General features: G+C 49.6%; 1 long non-coding RNA gene across 1 annotated transcript; it reads left to right on the top strand.

Annotated features, from left to right (window-relative positions):
• The first annotated feature begins 1,959 nt into the window (after positions 1 to 1,959).
• On the top strand, positions 1,960 to 4,496 carry LOC143268848 (uncharacterized). Its single transcript, XR_013044978.1, has 2 exons — positions 1,960 to 3,452; positions 3,828 to 4,496. It is a non-coding gene; the product is annotated as an uncharacterized LOC143268848 (long non-coding RNA).
• Positions 4,497 to 5,537: the final 1,041 nt, after the last annotated feature.

Here is a 5,537-nt window from a genome sequence, read left to right as displayed (position 1 = left end):
AAATACCTGAGGATTTTATGGGCAACATTTACTCTATATTAGACTGGACATGTTTACAACTGTATATTGGAGACGGTTTATGTATAGCCCAAGTGGCCCCAGCAGTCATGGGACTGCCTGAGCTGTTGACCAGGGTATGACCAGAAGATGTCATAAAACAGGGCACAAGGCCAGTGATGGAGGGGAAAGGGAAAAGTGACGCCGTCGTGACTTCCTGCTCAGTTAGTGTGTTTTATTCCATTTGGTAAGTGAATAGGAGAATGAATAGATGTTTACATATCATTTTGACTCTGGCCACCTGTCCAGCGCCTGCTGCGAATCTGGCATGACCTGAGTCCAGATGTTGCCTTCCCCATAGCTTCACACGAAGGACAGCATCAGCTCCTGCACCAGCTTCGCAGGTGTGGCTGGGAAGCCACCAAGTTCATGAGTCAGGCAAGGTTGACATCAGGCCACTTGCGACTTGGTATGTGGCAAGTTAATCTTTCACCAGCTCCTTGTCATACTGCTGGCTATTACTTTGTCCGGGTAAGAGAAACTTCTAGAGTCATGTTAGCTGAGAGTACAGGTGTGTCATGTGTTCAGTACAAGGATATAGACAGCTTCACCAGGGGCTGCTCAGGACACACCCTAACAATAGGAAGAGAACATTGAAGAGGAAGATGATACCCCTCATAGCTCTGTGTGCATCATGGGTGATCAAGCTGGCCTGATCACCCTGTGAGCAAAGCAATTGTTCCTGTTCGAACCTTTTCCCCCAGGTTCCCCAAGATCCCTTCTCCTCCCTCCTCTATTTATTTTTTAAATTGAAGATGGGGTCTGGCTATGTAGCCCAGACTGGCCTCGAACTTGCAGTGATCCATCCGATTGCCTCTACCTTCCCAGCCACTGGTATTACAGGCCTGTATCATTCTGTTAGCTTCTTCTCTCTTTAGAAGTTAATTACCCAGGTATTTTATGATGCTAATAGGCATTGACTAACCTGGTACCTGAACCATTTTCAAGAGAGAGTAACTGAGGTAAAGGGAGGCGGGCTTTCTCGGACTGCATCCCATGATAAAACAAGATGCATAGAGCAGATTGATAGGCCTTCATCACATAAAGTCACATGTCTCAGCTAATAGGCAGCAGAGGATTTTTTTTTTTTTCTGGAGGCTAGGGCACTTTCAGAGAACACAGATCTCAGCATAGAGCCCCAGGCAGGCCTAACACCATCACCTCTGACCATTTTTTCAGGTTACCAAAGGGTTTCAGAGCCAGCAGTGTGCTTCTTTACAGCAACCTGAAGGAAGTCCGGCCGCTGTTGTTACCCACATTTGACAACACAGAGCAGGGACAGGTCTGCGGTGCCCAGCTGTTAAAGGAAGCCGATGCCACCACCTCAGACCATGCAGCAAACTGTGAGCTTCCCTCCAAATGAGGTCATGCCTAACTGAACAAGAGCACCATGGGAGGATCTCGGGCGTCCAGGCAGGTGTCCCCCGGGCAAGGGAACAGGGTCAGGAGGGCAGATGGTTCTCCGACATCGTTTCAGATGGTTCTCCGCCATCGTTTCAGATGGTTCTCCGCCATCGTTTCAGATGGTTCTCCGACATCGTTTCAGATGGTTCTCCGACATCATTTGCAGGTTTCTCCAACACTGCTCCATATGGGCTGGCCCTGGTAAGCAGAGCAGTATGCTGGGTCCCAGGAGAAGCCATGACAATGAGCCCCACCCTGACCCCCACCCTCCCACCCCCGCTTCCTGGGTCCCCTGTTGTGTCCTAGGAACCTGTGTGCTGAATCTGGTGCCAACCTGGGCTTCCAGAGCTCAAGCTGTGCCTGGGCATGGCGGATCGCTGGATATAGACGTGGCCGTGGGGTAGAGACACTTGCCATCTGGGAGAGGCTACGACATCAACAAGGGAAAGAAATGAGAGAAGCAGAGCCCCCCACCCCCCACCCCCACCCCATGTCTCCAGCCTCCAAGCTTTTACTCCTGGGCCAACGCCTCATCACTTCATCTCTACGGAGGAGTACCCAGGGAAAGGGAAAGTCGTTCATAACATTTGGCACACTGTGGGGTCCAGTTGATAAAGGTGGGACCAGAAGGTAGAGTGGCTTTCCAGGTTTGGCTCAAATGCCAAAGATGTCTTTTTACGTTCAGCCGTCTCTGTGTTTTAACATCAACGCCAGCTAATGCAGAAGGCAACAAACGGCCGTTATATCGCGCCCGGTTAATTTCCACACTGAGGTTCAGAAGGATGGCTCGAAACGACCTTTTCTTTGGGGGTTTTTAATGACAAAGCATATTTAGACGGACTAAATTTGGCTAAATAAATAAATGTAAGTTCAGAGCCTTCAATTTACCAAAACGCATTTCAAAAGCAAGAGGAAGACATGAAAGGCAACAGCCCTACCCAGACTCGAATAGTTTCCAAGGAAAATTCCTGTAATCTTGAAGAATAATAAAAGCTCACGGATATATTTGGAATTTTTGAATGGTGGAACTGTTTCTGAGAGCATTTTTTTTCAACATCCCAAGTGAAAAATGAGAACAAGACCCGAGTTGTTTGGTAAAGACCAAAAGGCCCTTCGGTTCTGAGGACAGGAGAGTGCTCAGACTGGATGAATCCAAAGCACTGCAAGAGGCTGGCGCTTCCCATCAACTGCATGACGGCAGTTTGCGCCAGAAAAACCACACTCACGCCTCAGACAAGGAATGCGTATTATAACTATCTGTATTGTTTGGTTGGTTGGTTAGTCGGTTGACTAAACGAAGCCTTACAGAGTCCAGGCTAGACCCTAACTCAGCTGTGTAGCTAGGAACAGCCTTGACCTCCGGCTCCTTCTGCCTCCTCCGTGCTGGGGTCACAGGCATTTGCCATGATGACTTGTGATCCTATTTTTTAAAGCAATTTCATGCCATAGTGAATCTTCTGAATTTTCTTTTTGATTTTTAGGTGCTGGTGTCTTGGGTTCTGCTGAGTAGGGCCCTCCAGGTACAGAAGACCAACCAAGCTCCCTTTCCTGACTCCACAAATGACTCAAATGCGCACTGGGAGAAGAACTGAGGGCAGAGCCCAGGGTGATGCCATGGGTGACTCAGGATCTAGAGTTGTTTCTGGATGAAAAGTGGAAGGAACTCTCTAGAGAGGTTCCTGGATGGGTGGCGGGACAACCTTTGGGAGCAAAGACATAATCAGGAGACCCCAGACCTCAGAAGTTGTCCTTATTCCTGTCTTCTTCCGTGCTATGTGGGGAGAGAGTGACCTGAGGAGCTAACTGTCCCTCAGCTCTCCTGAGTTTCTCAAAAAGTCTTCCTGCCCAGGGGCTGAATTTTGCACTCCAGGCTGGAGAAAGTACCCATGACCACCCTCCATCATAGCTGCCCTCTTCATCCCAGATGCAGGACTCCCGGGAAGCTCCTTCCCCTGGACTGAAGTCAGCCCTGAACTCAGAACCCTTGGAAGGTGGGGGTCTGAGAGGTCAGAGTCCCAGTCTGCTGCTCTGGGATGGGACGGTGCTATCTGGGTTTCCTGAGGGCCCCAGGGGCTTGCTTATACCATGTTTTAATGTCACGTGGATGAACTGGAGAATGGCTGCTTCACCATGCTTCAGACGTTGAACTTGACGCTTTGGCAGTGACTTCACAATTCTTTAACGCGAAGCAGAAAACTTTTCCAACCATTCCCAGCACCTCTGCGACCTCTGAAGGCGACTCTCCCCGCTTTTTCCCACCCCCTCACCTCCACCTCAGGGGAACTCCGTGGGGCCCTTCCAGTCCCCAGTTCATTCACCTCTGCTACGGACTTCTTCAGTCTTCACATTTTTCCTCTCTTCCACAGCCCAGGCTGCCAACCTCACCCAAGCCCTACCACAGCGACAAAGCTGCCCAGGCAAGGCGTGGGCTCTACGGAGACGCACGGCCGCTCGTCCCCTGCCACTGCTAGCCAAAATGGCCACCAATACCATGGACCCTGGACCAATACCATTGATCCTCAGGGGCTTCAGAAGCTGCAAAAGGTGTACCACAGAAACTGTGTGTGAGCAACGGGACACGTGTTGAACCCCATCCCAATTCCTTTCAAAGACTAGGGAGAAAAGGACCCCACCCCACCCCAAGGAAGGAATCCGGCACCATGTGGCTAATTTCAAAAGAACAGCTGAAAACGCCCCCAGCAAAGAGCATTTCTTGTATTCATGCAAACCTAGCCAGTGAACTCGCTTTGTGCAGGACACTGAGCTGATTAACTCAGCAGCCGCCCTGTGCTTTGTCTGTGGCTCTTTGCACTCTCTGGGTGTCCTTTCCTCTCTCTCTCTCCTCACTGTAAGACCCACCTACACACCACACATCAACACACACCCCGGGTGCTGGGGGAGGAGGGTCACAAGAAGAGTGGATGTCTGTCGAGAATTGGCCTGTTCCGATGCTGTTGAGTTCTGATTAATGACCCAAGTCTGCCTAAGCCTTGAAGAGGATATTATGAGAAATAAAGCCCAACCCTTGCATTCCAGAGGGTTATGGACTCCAAAGTGGACACAGTATGACCTAAGCCCTAAACAAAGGAGGAAGTAAAACACATGAACAAATGGAAGGAGCCTGGCCAACTCTCTGCTTTCCTTGGCAGGATAAAACCGCTCACATTACCTGGGACTGAGGACAAGGACGAATTCTTTTTACTTCCCCCAAAGGGCAAAGAGAGCTGGCACCTGAGTCCCCAGCAGAAACACAGTGTTCTCAGACACCGGCCGTTCTCCCACCCCATCTCTGTGCTGATGGCAACTAGAACTCATCCCGAGTTCCCCTCAGAAACCAGAGCGGTCTGGCCACTCCAGCGTCCTAGGCACAGGTAGTCTGGGAAGAAAAAGGTAGGAAGATGTCCAGAAGAGGTCGGAGGTAGAATTTCACTTATCAGAACTTGCTCGAAGTTAAAGATACACAGACTAACTATCCATCAATCCTTCCTTCTACCCACCCACCCTTGCACATACCAGTCTACCAATTCATGCGTCCATTCGCACATCTGTTACCACTGGAAATACCAACAAGCAGAGAGCCAGTATATTGTGGCATGGGGTGGAAGGCTTCCTGTTTAAATACAGAAAGAACACACATCTCCAACCCCTGGCACATCCCTCCTTGCCTTTCGTACAAAAGTCCCCAGTTTCGTGAGAAAACATAACCAGCCCCATTACATAGGAAGGGTGCATGTAACTGGGCGTTGAGGAAGTACAGCCAGTCCTGAGCCAGCCCGCCTGACCCTAACACCCACTCAATACAGTCTAATTATAGAGCAAAGACGTGGAACTTGACCCAGGATCTGTTTCCATTTGCCATGAAAGGCATATTTCTCCATAAACAACTGAGGGCAGCCTTGGAAAACAGGCTTCCAGACCAGACATGTAGAACTCTGGCACGAGGAATCTTTGGAAATGTTCGCTATCCCACCAAGAAGCCGGAAATATGGGGAATAAATGTGTACTCTGGCTTCTTTCAAACAAAATGATTTAATTTTAAGAGTTCCAATTCATAAAACAGTCTGGCTAATTTTCCA

This window comes from Peromyscus maniculatus, chromosome 16, assembly GCF_049852395.1.
Source record: "Peromyscus maniculatus bairdii isolate BWxNUB_F1_BW_parent chromosome 16, HU_Pman_BW_mat_3.1, whole genome shotgun sequence".
Taxonomy (NCBI): Eukaryota; Metazoa; Chordata; class Mammalia; order Rodentia; family Cricetidae; genus Peromyscus; species Peromyscus maniculatus.
Note: the sequence above shows the minus strand (reverse complement) of the source record. Positions and strands in the feature narration are given on the sequence as shown.